Here is a 12,184-nt window from a genome sequence, read left to right as displayed (position 1 = left end):
TCACTGTTATTGAGGAGAATCCCCGTGTAATTCTTTTCCAGAAACTGTGTAGGGACACTCTGAACCTGTCCACCGAGGGTTTTCCCTCAAATCCCCTTCCTACAATACCAGACTACTGAAATACCCTCGTGCTTGTGTGAGTAGCTCCTTATCTGAGAGTATGTTTAAAGTGTATTTATAAAACTGCATATTGTCAGACAGATTAAAAAGCCTGCAGTTGTGATTTGGTATTAATAAGACTTGATGAACTTCTCCCTTAAACGGAGCTAAAACAGAGTTTAAAACAAATAGACACTGAACCACTGTAGGGTAAGTGAATATCACAGGAATGTTACAAGTGAGGGGTGACATGTTGAAAGAACATCACAGGAATAATGTTAGCTTTTTTTTTTTATGAAGGGCAGCTGACTAAAACATCAGTAACATATTTTAGATAAAGTATATGCCAGCCAGAGTTTATGAAAAATTTGCATAACTTAATAAAGTTAGTATTACTAGTGCTAAGTGTTCTTTTACTGATAACTAAACTAGGTTATTTATTGTATTCCACTGTGGACAATTCCACATGATAAAACCAGTCTTTTTACACTGAAGTAACTTGAACAAGACTTGGACTGTTGATGCAACTAATGGTGCGTGGATTCAAATCAAGATAATAAAAATATCCAGCAAATTTTACCAGAAGCATTAGCATCAACCCATTATGACATCTCCTGATGGACTCACCGGAAAAAATAGTGGACAGTGACACTTATTTTAAGAAAAAATACACCAATTTTTTTTATTGATTTAGTAAGTGGAGCTGATAAAATTCAGTGTTGTAGCTTATAAACATTTTGTTTTCTGTTAATGCTCACAGTCAGTGAATGAAATATAAGTCTATTGCACATTCCATGTTTTTTTTTCCCAGACTCTAGCTGCTAAGGTAGAGTTGAATGAAATCTTATTGATGTTGAATAGAATACATTTTTTATGCTCTTCTCCGCTTCTCCACAATGTGAAAATAATGTAATACCTCATTGATTGCTGTAATCCACACGAATATTTCTCGAGAGGCCAGGGGTCAGTTCTAAAATTGCATTCTTGGAGCTGGTATGCATTCAGTGCTTGTTCAAGGACACTTTGGCAGCATGGGCTTTCACAGACAGAACACAAGACATTCAGATAAAAAACTGCCTTTAGAATGACAGTTGTGTCACCTATACACACTGAACACTGAGCACAGTTACCAACACCATCTGTGGAAAGAAATTCAGCAGGCTGATAACAGTAGTTTGACACCGCTTTGGTCAGTAGCACTCAGAGCTGTCATGGTTAACATTTGGAAGAATGTGAACTCATAAAAAAATCATTGGCCCTAGAACATAGTTTATACAGTAGTCGAGAATCAGTATTCCTGCAGGCTGTTCTCTGTCCATGTGAGTTGACTTTGCAGCTGTTAAAAGAATATTGCTCGCACTACCTTAAAGTTACAGTCTTGAAGATCTCCGTTTAGTTCTCTTTAGTGGCACCCATGGCGATAAGTGGTTATTGCAGTGTGTGTATTGGCCAAGACCAGGGCCACACTGCCTGTGTAAGCAGTGCATCAAGACTACATCTCCGCACTGCTGCGACTCACGCACGTTTAATGATCACATAGCCAGCTTTTTGCTGCTGCGCTGCTGCAGAGCTGCCTGCTGCTGTAAGTACTGTATTTTCATAATTAAAAGCCGGTATTCGGTTCATTTATGGAGCATTGCAAGCCACTGCATTGTCAGCAACATGGTCCTGTTAATAAATGAAGGGATTCTGTCCAGAGAAATGTTTTAAGAGCGAGGGCTTTAAAGTTTGAACAGAAACTGGAAGTGTTGAGTTAAAAATATAAGTTTTTCCTGTCTGTGAGTGATTCAGACATTAAAACTGACGTGAAGGGTGGTACCATGTCAATATAATTATTAGAAGACCATTTTTACTGTCTAATTTTGCTGAAGAAATGCACGCTTTACAAAGAAAAACAGACGAGGCTCCTAATCTCTAGATGTTCCGTGCGGGCAGTGTGGCTGCTCTTATCTGGTGATGGGGCGCAGAAAAAAAGACAATAGTTTCTGCAATGCACACATGCTGCTCACGCAGGCAATGTGGCCCAGCATAAGGCTTCTGTGTGGGTGTGTGTGTGTGTGGGTGGGTATGGGTATGGGTGTGTGTGTGTGTATGTGTGTGTTTTGACAGATTATTAACGACTGTACATTGCTTGTGATTTTTCCTGTGAATGTTCGTAATGCACAATGCACCCAGTTCGTAATACTGCAAATGCAAGGGCTTTCATCAGTGGGTCATAGGCTCAATAATCATTGTGTTACCTCATCCGGCCATAGATAGACTTTACAGACATTTTTTAAAATTAATTTCTGTCGGGGCGTCGGTGGCTTGGTGGTAGAGCAGGCGCCCCATGTACAAGGGTGTTGCGGCAGCGGCCCGGGTTCGAATCCAGCCTGTAGCCCTTTGCTCCATGTCATCCCCTCTCTCTCTCCCCCTTTCACACTTGTCTGTCCTATCAATTAAAGGCTTAAAAATGCCCAAAAAATATCTTTAAAAAAAAAAAATAATAATTTCTGTGAGATTATGACTGTAAATTGAAAAATATACAGCATTTTTGTTAAATTGTCAGCTTTGATGTGCCATATACAAACACTTGAGGTACACTACATGCCTGAAGATGTAGCCAAGATCTACCAGCCACCGGCACAGACCCCTCATCTTGTTTAAAGGACGAGGCTTTCGATATTTGATGTTTTTTGTTATTGCCAACATATCCCATGAAAAGACTAAAACAAACATGCTAGTCTGTCTCACAATACATTATGACTTCACCAGCTGTCTGTGCTTCTCATCATCAACTGCTTTGGTTCTGACTGAAGATGTAAAACTCCATAAAGGGCTTTTAATTTTTAAAGCTAAGACATTTCCTAAAACATCTGGTCTCTGGTGTTTTTGACAAATCTTATAAAATAGGAGGGTGCGCATCATTTCAGCTGCAGATTTGGTGCACTACTGAGTATTGAGAGTGGCAGCAGGATGATGCTGCATCATTTGGTGACAACAAGAAAAATATAGAATATTACCAAATTTATCTTTTAATTTAATTATGGAGCTGTTACTGTTTTTATTTTCTCTAGTAACCACAGCAACTGCTAAATTACTACAGTAAATAGACACCATTGCTATGTGACCATTTATTCTTTTTGTTCAGCAGACTTTGTCAGAGCAGATGCACGCCTAAACTATCCAACTTGTTTTCAGATGGTTCCAGTTCCTGGATGATCTGACATTAATGTCTCAGTAATGATTATATCAGCATTTCATATCATATTTATACTTCATGTCTACCAATATTTTCATATTTGTTGTAAATGTAAATTCTTAAAGCAGGAAAAACACGAGACATGTTTATTCTAATAAAATGTAAATGCAGTGATACTGTAGGCCTGTCTGTCTGTAGGGAAGGTGATACACAGAGGTTGGTGGAAGCCTCACTCGCTCAAGCCAGTGACCTAGAAAGGTAATAAAACAGGTAACAACAACAAGCCTTGGCCCAACATATAAGAAACTGTCTCCCATGTGCAGGGGAGCCGAGGAGAAAATAAGGTGCAGCTCTGCAGGAGGACAGCTGATAACAGGGGCAGTAAGGCGGTCACCACAGGACAGAAACTCTCTGGGGACATCTAGTGGATAGGTGTGGCATGTGGCTCTGGTCAATTATTTAACACACAAGGAAGAATTCACAAAGACTAGATTGTGGTCATTGATAGCACCACATCATTTGCATATCTAGCCCATGTAAAGGTCCAATTCACAAAAGATATTGTACTCATTATACACAGCCACAGCTGAGAGCAGTTTGCCCCTTTTTTTTTGCATCTGATTGCAATTATCCATATGGAAAAGTATAAATGTCACCTTCACGCCAAAAAAAAAAAAAAAACTGTGGACAGAACAATGGCAGAGAGAAAAAGAAAATTAAGTCAAAACCATATCATTTTTGTGTAAATTGTTTTCCCGAATTGTCTTCCATCTTTTAGGTGGTAAAAAATGTATTGGGCAGAATTGAGTAATAAATATGTGAGAGAGTAGAAAGAAAGGTCCACTGAACTGTTGTAGTCTTCCTTGTTTGTATTGATTGGTTGAACATAGTCAATACAGCACTGGATACCACCATTTTTTAAAACCTGTTAGCCGTGTAAACAACAGACAACACAGAGCACAAACAACAGCTCCTGATGAAAAAAATGATGGAAAACACAAAGATACCAACAGTGAGATACCAGCTTTACTCAGCGTGATGATAATGTGATTTTCACTCGTCAAGCAAAAATGACAGTGCTAATACTTCTCTTCAGCATTCCCATTGGCTGATGCTACGTCACTACTTTGAGATAAGAAAGTCAATATTGTGAGATACTAACTCATTATTTTGGCAAAGTTTCCCATTAAAGTGACTTACAAGATATTTTTTCATCACACTGGCACGAATGGGCTTCCATAGCAGAGGCAATCTTTTAAATTTCAGGAAGGGAATTTAAACGTGACAGACAGAAACCTTCTTTGGGATTTAATATCTGAGTCTCCAGTAATTTCACTGTAACTGCGTGTGGTTATTAGCTATGATCTTTGTCAATTTGAGTGTTTTTGCAATGAGGTTCATTTGCATAGAAAGGGACCAATTTTGTGTTAAATGTATGCATATTACCTACATGTAGGAATTGCACAGGAGCACCAAAATGCTATTTGCTTGGCAGCGCAGTTAGGGGTGCATTTCAACCTTTGTGGGTGCTTTGAAAATGACACAATTTATTTTGCAGGTGCAGGTTTAACAGCCGCAAAAGCCACACAATCATTTGGTGAATTTACCCTACAGGGTGCATCTTATTTTTCTTATCTTCATATTTGCCTCACTTCTCCCTCTCTCTTACCTCTTGCTCCTCAGACAGACATTAAGAAAATTAAAATATCCATTATTGCTGTGCAATAGTGAGTCAGGGCTGGGCATTAAGATGGAGGAGGAAGAGAAGCAAAGTAAAAAAAAAAACAAGGAAGACAGATGAGAAATACAGGAGGGTCCGTCAGAACAACTGCCCAGGCCATGAGTAACTTCTTAAATTAAAAATATCTTAAAAGTCATTGGTCTCTAATCCACACATCACAATGCCTGGACAGTCATAAGCATTTTTATTTTGAATCACCCAGGGCTAAAACTCACAACCTCAGACACCAAGGCTAAGTCATGATCTGGTTGAGCTGCCTGCCAAGTGAGAAATCATTGACTGGCTTCACGCTATGACTTAGGCAGTCACTAGGGTTGCATGCAGATTTCAGACTAGTTTCAAAAATTCAGTTATCAGACAGAATTCTGAGAATTTCTTTTGTACTTCCTCTAGACAGCATAGACTGACATCTGTAATTTAGTCCTTACAAAGATTAATCACATAAGTGATTAACTGATGTTTCAAGATGCTCTTATTTCCATTGACTGCAATAGTTTAAAAAAATTGCACACATCTGGTATTACATTTGTGGTAATTATGTTTTATTTAAATCTTTAATGTTTTTGTTCTCTGGGCTCTCTAGGCCCTCGGCGATATACAGTTTAGACTTTAAAATTACAAACCAGTGAAGAGGGTGAGCAGAGATTTTCATTTTAAATTTAAACCCCCAGCAGAGTGCTGTATTTAAAAGCCTGAATTTCACATTCAACACACACAGGGGGGTACTGGGAGTATATTAATACCTTTATGTGTAATACATAGAGGCATAGTTATTCAGCAGGTGAGAAATTATATAAACTGCCTGGGAGCAAGCAAATGATTCAAGTGCCTCCTACAGGTTTATTTGAGGAAATACTGTGTAAGGAAAAAAATTACTCATACATGCTTTTGTCTAAATGAAATGTAACTTTTAATAATACAACTATTCCAAATATTATCCAATAAAATGGCAATTGTTGAGTGTTGAGAGTGTGTGTGTGTGTGTGTGTGTGTGTGTGTGTGTGTGTGTGTGTGTGTGTGTGTGTGTGTGTGTGTGTGTGTGCGTGTGTGTGTTTTATTTGTTAGGATCCCCATGTCAAACATTACAGTCCACCCCCGTTGACAGATTTGTAAACAGTCAACACAAATGGAAAACACACGACATATTAGAGAATAGCATTAATATGAGTAAAACTTACACTGATATGTGTGTGTGTGCATATATGCATATATGTATGTATGTGTGTTTCAATTTAAACAAAATCTCTAATCTCTAAACTCTGTTTCACTTGACTGTACTGATATGATGAGTTTTGGATTGTACAACCTTCAATGTTGAAAGTAGAAGCGCAGTGATCGTCCTTTCTGCAACTTGTAGCAAGTTGAGATGGAAGTGCATTGTATTAATTTTAGCACTATAAGGACATTGGAAAGCAAGGTGTGTCGCTTTGATCTGTATTAGCTGGAGTTTAATAGCAGGTTTAAAGTGTTTTCTACATCACCTTACAACAGCTAATGCCTTTCCCATTCCATTGCCAATAGTATAGATGTGTTTTGACCAGGACAATCTGTTGTCAAGGGTAATGCCCAACTTGCTGGTTGGGTGAATCATTTGTAAAGAGTTGAAGTTTTGGCTATTGCCTTAGAGAATGATTTCAACCAAATACAATGTTTTTTTGTTTTTTTTAATGTGTCATACCAGTAAACATTGAGACACTGACTGACCATTGTTTGAATGTCCAATCAAGGCGTCCCTTGTGGTTCAAAAATAGTTCCAAAATGAGAGTTGTGTTGACATCCATGGCGTTACCTGGTAAGCAGCTGGATGTCCTTCCTGGGAATCCTGGCAATGTTGAAATAAAATGTTGAGATGCACAAATTATAAACCAACATTGACTGACATTAGCTGACAAGAATCCAACCATGGTCTCCTGGGTGGACGTCCTGTGCTTGATCCACAACAATTTTCTATCTAAATGATCTTTGTCGCTTTGTATACTACAACACCTGACTTTGTGGCAGAAAGCTCTGAGGGCTACTTCTTCCTTGTGGAATCACAGATGGCTTGGAAAAAGACTCTTGGCTCTTAAAGACACTGTGGGTTTAAAACAATGAGACATTAATGGCATAAACATGTTTTTAATATTTAAATTATGGGCGTCAAGTAATACTAATCTTTGGATGTAGATTGGACAACTCAGCATGTCTTTCTGATCTCAGCCATTTCACAACCAAACAAATTAACTGTGAATAAAATATTATATTATATATAAAATAAAAGATACCCACATTTGCTTTTTTAATAGCAATATTATTAATATTTCCTGGTTTGTAAGAGAGGGTCAATCCTGGATCATTTCCGGCTAGGTACACAACATCACCATCCAATCAATGTTTGCTGAGATGTATCCGTTTGTTTTCAAGGATCCATTTTCTAATTATATCCAGCACTCTCTTGAATATTGTAGATCAGATAAGCAAGTGTTATTGCTGATTCATATACCTTAGTGTCATCTGCATACATCATTAATTTTGCCATTTTTTTGCAACCGGAGATTAATCAGTAAAAATCGAATAAAAAGAGGACCTAGGCTTCTGCCTTGTGGAACTCCTCATTCTACAGACACGCTATCTGAGAACAACCCTGTCTCCTACAAATTATGTTTGTTTGTTACCAAGCTGCTTTGTTAATTCTCCTAAAGAACAACTCCTTTGATGTTTTCCAGTCAGGTTTTAGACCCCATCACAGCACTGAGACCGGTCATATTAAGGTGACAAATGACATCCGCCTGAACACTGACGCAGGCAAAGTCTCAGTTTTAGTCCTGCTAGATCTGAGTGCTGCTTTTGACACTGTCGATCATGAGATCCTTTCACAGAGACTAGAGGACTGGGAGGGCATCTCTGGCACTGCCCTAAATTGGTTGAAGTCCTATCTAGAAGACAGGAAGTACTTTGTTGAAATTGGTAACTGTGTCTCAGACCACATGGCCTTGACCTGTGGGGTGCCCCAAGGGTCAATCCTGGGACCCCTTCTGTTCAATCTCTACATTCTGCCTTTAGGCCAGTTAATACAAAGTAATAATGTGTCCTACCGCAATTATGCAGATGACACTCAGATCTATGTCTCACTGACAGCAGGTGAATATGGACCAGTGGATTCACTCTGTCACTGCATCCAACAGGTCAGTGTGTGGATGCAAAACAACTTTCTCCAGCTAAATTCAGACAAGACTGAAGTCATCGTATTTGGTCCACAGAAACAAAGAGAAAGTGTCAGCAGTCACCTCCAGTCTCTCTCTCTAAAACCTACAAATCAGGCTAGAAATCTCGGGGTAATAATGGACTCAGACTTGAACTTTAACAGCCACATCAAATCAATAACATCAGCAGCTTTTTACCATCTAAAAAACATTGCCAAAAGCAAAGTTATAGTGTCTAAACCTGACTTGGGGAGACTCATCCATGCATTCGTCTCTAGTAGGTTAGACTACTGTAACAGCCTGTTCACTGGCCTCTCCAAACGGGCTGTAAGACAGCTGCAGTACATCCAGAATGCTGCTGCTCGGGTTCTGACCAGAACCAGGAAGTTCGAGCACATTAGTCCTGTGCTCAGGTCTCTACACTGGCTTCCTGTGGCTCAGAGAATAGACTTTAAAGCAGCTCTGCTTGTGTACAAGTCTCTCCATGGCCTAGCACCAAAGTACATCTCTGACATGTTAGTGCCATATGAACCATCTCGGACTCTGAGGACTTCAGGGACCGGCCTCCTGCTGGTGCCCAGAGTCAGGACTAAACATGGGGAATCAGGATTCCAGTTTTATGCAGCTAAAATCTGGAACAGTCTTTCTGAAGATGTGAGACAGGCCTCTACTGTGTTCAAATCTAGGCTCAAAACAGCTCTATTTCACTGTGCATATGACTGAAAGGATCTTATCTGCACTCTTCTCTTTTAAAGTTCATTTTATAATGATTATTTATGTTTTTATTTTGTATTGTGATTTTAATGCATTTTCTTGTTCTGTAAAGCACTTTGAATTACTTTGTGTACGAATTGTGCTCTACAAATAAACTTGCCTTGCCTTGCCTTGCCTTAATTCTGTCCTTTTGGTAACGTTATCACTGTCTGGACTATGTCCAGAGACAATGTTTCTTTTAGGTGACAAAGCACTGCATCCATGTACCACTTAGGCATCAATGGTTGGGGATGATGGCAAGTGTACAACGTGCAGGACTTTGGCACCAGAGCTTCAGGTTAACGTCCAGACTCCTGTCTTAGGTTTAGGCAACAAAAGCACTTAAGGTTAGGGAAAGATCGTTTTTAGTAAATACTTTGCTGATACGTTCAGTATCAATGTTTTTGCAATATATTTAGCAACATTTTCTCTGTGTGAATAGAAAACATAATTTGCTTGAAGTTTCCCTCACAAAATATTTGCTGTTTGAAAGTTGTATATAAATATAACTTCTAGGAGACAGTGCTGCTGAATTACATAAGAAAACTCTTTGATCTATTTACCTGATAGCTTTCAATTCATGCAGCTGCAGATGGTCTAAATCCATAACACTCAAGCTTTTCAAGAAGAAGCTTGTGGTTAAAAACACCAAATACTGGGTCAAATACCAGGTCATTGTGTTGGCCAGAGCTCTGCACCAGTCATCTGTCATTTGCATCACAGCTGTCTATGTAGAGTGTCCCTTTCTGTAAGATGATAGAAGTTTATTATCAGATTATTTACTGAGAGGTATTCTGGTATTTGATTAAATGCTGTCTTGCTTAGACCTGGTAACAAACTTATAGGACAACTATTAGGGCCACTGGGTGATGTTTTCCTATAATAACTTTTGCTTCTTTCCATGTGCTAATTCTTTCCTTCACTTGTATACTTTGCCTCTGAAATAATCATTCAATTTAAGGTCCCTTCTCCCATGCACATAATCCCCACAGGTTACAGGGGGTCACATCCCCCCAATGTCCACCAGGGGGAATTTGATCTCCCAAAAATTGGCATCCATTGATATAGGTTCAATCTTATGTGTTTAATAACACTTGGTCAGGTGGAGACTGCATTCATTCTGCTAAGCGTAGTGGCGTTAGATACCACAAATGAAATCATTGTGTTGCTGGTCAAAATGCGCACATGGAGTGCACACTGTCTGTGGCACACAGTCCTTACCACTCTGCGTCCTGTGTTTTATTGAACATCCAACCAGCTGCTGGTTAAAGAGTTACTTCTGAAAATGCAGAGAAATGTTTATTGCTTTGTTTTTACATCAATCAGTTATGATAACCCTTTGATGTTTTCAGGAATAATTATGTGATAGCCAGTCAATATTTGAGTCTCCTGCAAAATCAACTTCCATGTTTAATTCACAGACTTTATCTGGCATCTCCCCAATAGCCTCTAAATAATTACAGTTTGAGCTAGGTGGTCTATAGCAGCAGTCCACTGGAATAGATTTAATGTGAGGTAGGTTAACTTGAAGCAATAATACCTCAGTTCCATTCCACATAATATCCTTTCTAACTCTCACTATGTGTGTGTCAGACACAGACAGAGAAAGAGAGTGATGTACTTTGAAGCCTCACTGATGACCACTTCTGCTTGCTGGCAGATTCAGTCTCAATGATTCTCTTGTCATCCTTTTTTATACAACCCCACGACTTCTCTCTCTCTCTCTCTCTCTCTCTCTCTCTCTCTCTCTCTCTCTCTCTCTCGGTAACTGAGCATCTTGCTGATAGAGTCTCCCTTTGAATCCATGGTGCAGTTTTCAGTAGAACTGAAAAGGAAATTCCATCCCATTATTTACAGGCAGAGTCAAACAAAGCTTGTCATGTAGATGAAAGTCACTGGCAAGCTGTGCAAATAAAAGCACCAGGTTGGCTAAAGTTAGCAGTCCAGGTTCAAAACACAAAGGAGCAACAACAGTCACGCTTAGGACAGCTGTAAATTTCAAAGGTGTAGCTCCTACTGGTACATCTGGGTAGAGCAGAACAAGAGAGTAACAAGTGGGACTTTTAGGGGAAAGGAGAAATACGTCATACTGTAAGTACTTCAGTAACTGCTGGGTACCTACAATATTGGGTATTTTAGAAGAAAGGAGAAATGATTGATACTGTTAAGTGTTTTTGTAAAGGGCAGTCCTGGTAAACACAGCTGAACAGTTGACAACAATGACATCCAGTGACACCTGTTAAGTAATTACAGTATAATGTATTTTCATAGCTGATGGGCGAGCCTGGTCTCACTCTGAAGTCGTCAAAATACGATGCTTGGGTAGCGACTTGTGGCGTCAGAAACCCACGAAAAAGGCGTCCTTTAACATCTGCATGATACACGGCTAGTTGCCATTATAGTTTAACGGTGCCCTGTGGCGTCAAGGGGAAACATGGCAGGACAAAGACGAAAATTAAGGCGGTGAGAGTACGTGTGGGGCGGGCGGGAGGGGTGGTGGACGGGTCCAACAAACACCTACTTTCACCTGAGAGAGCATTGTTCGCGTCGCATAACATTCTAAAGCCAAACCCTGTTATTTTTTCCTTAACCTAACCACATGTCTTTGTTGCCTAAACCCAACTATGTGTGTTTGTTGTTGATGGAAATTTCCTGTGAAAACGGAAGTGTATCTTGAAAGAAGACAATACATATAACAGGCAGAACTTGACACAGTGTTCCAGAACGTCAACAACCAACGCACCTAGGGTACCTTGCACGTTGTATGTGGACGTGGAAAGTCCATGACCATGCACGTGACAAGGTCGGAGTGAGAATGTGTTGGATGAGTTAACAAAACGTAGAATTTTAATGGATGAAGTACAATAAAAACAAATGCCCTTGCCATTTGCAGTTGTGACAATAATTTCTTTTTTGATAGGATTATTTTTTGGGTCTTTTGCCTTCATTGATAGTACAGCTGAAGATGGACTGCAAAGGTGGAAGAGAGAGGGGGGATGACACAAAGCAAAGGGCCATGAGTTGGAATCGAATCTGAGCTGCTGTAAAGGACTTAGCCTATGTGGGGCGCACAATCTATCTGGTAAGCTACAGGTCACCCCGTGATAATTATTTTTTTTAAAAGGGTGCCTGCTAAAGCTAAACCCACACTCCAGGAGATTATTATGTCAGTGTCTTCTACTTCACTGTATGATTTGAAAGAAGAAAGTGGAGGAATGGATCTAGACT

This window comes from Epinephelus fuscoguttatus, linkage group LG12 (assembly GCF_011397635.1).
Source record: "Epinephelus fuscoguttatus linkage group LG12, E.fuscoguttatus.final_Chr_v1".
In the NCBI taxonomy this organism is placed as follows: Eukaryota; Metazoa; Chordata; class Actinopteri; order Perciformes; family Serranidae; genus Epinephelus; species Epinephelus fuscoguttatus.
The sequence above is the reverse complement of the archived record's forward strand: the minus strand, read 5'-3'. Positions refer to the sequence as shown.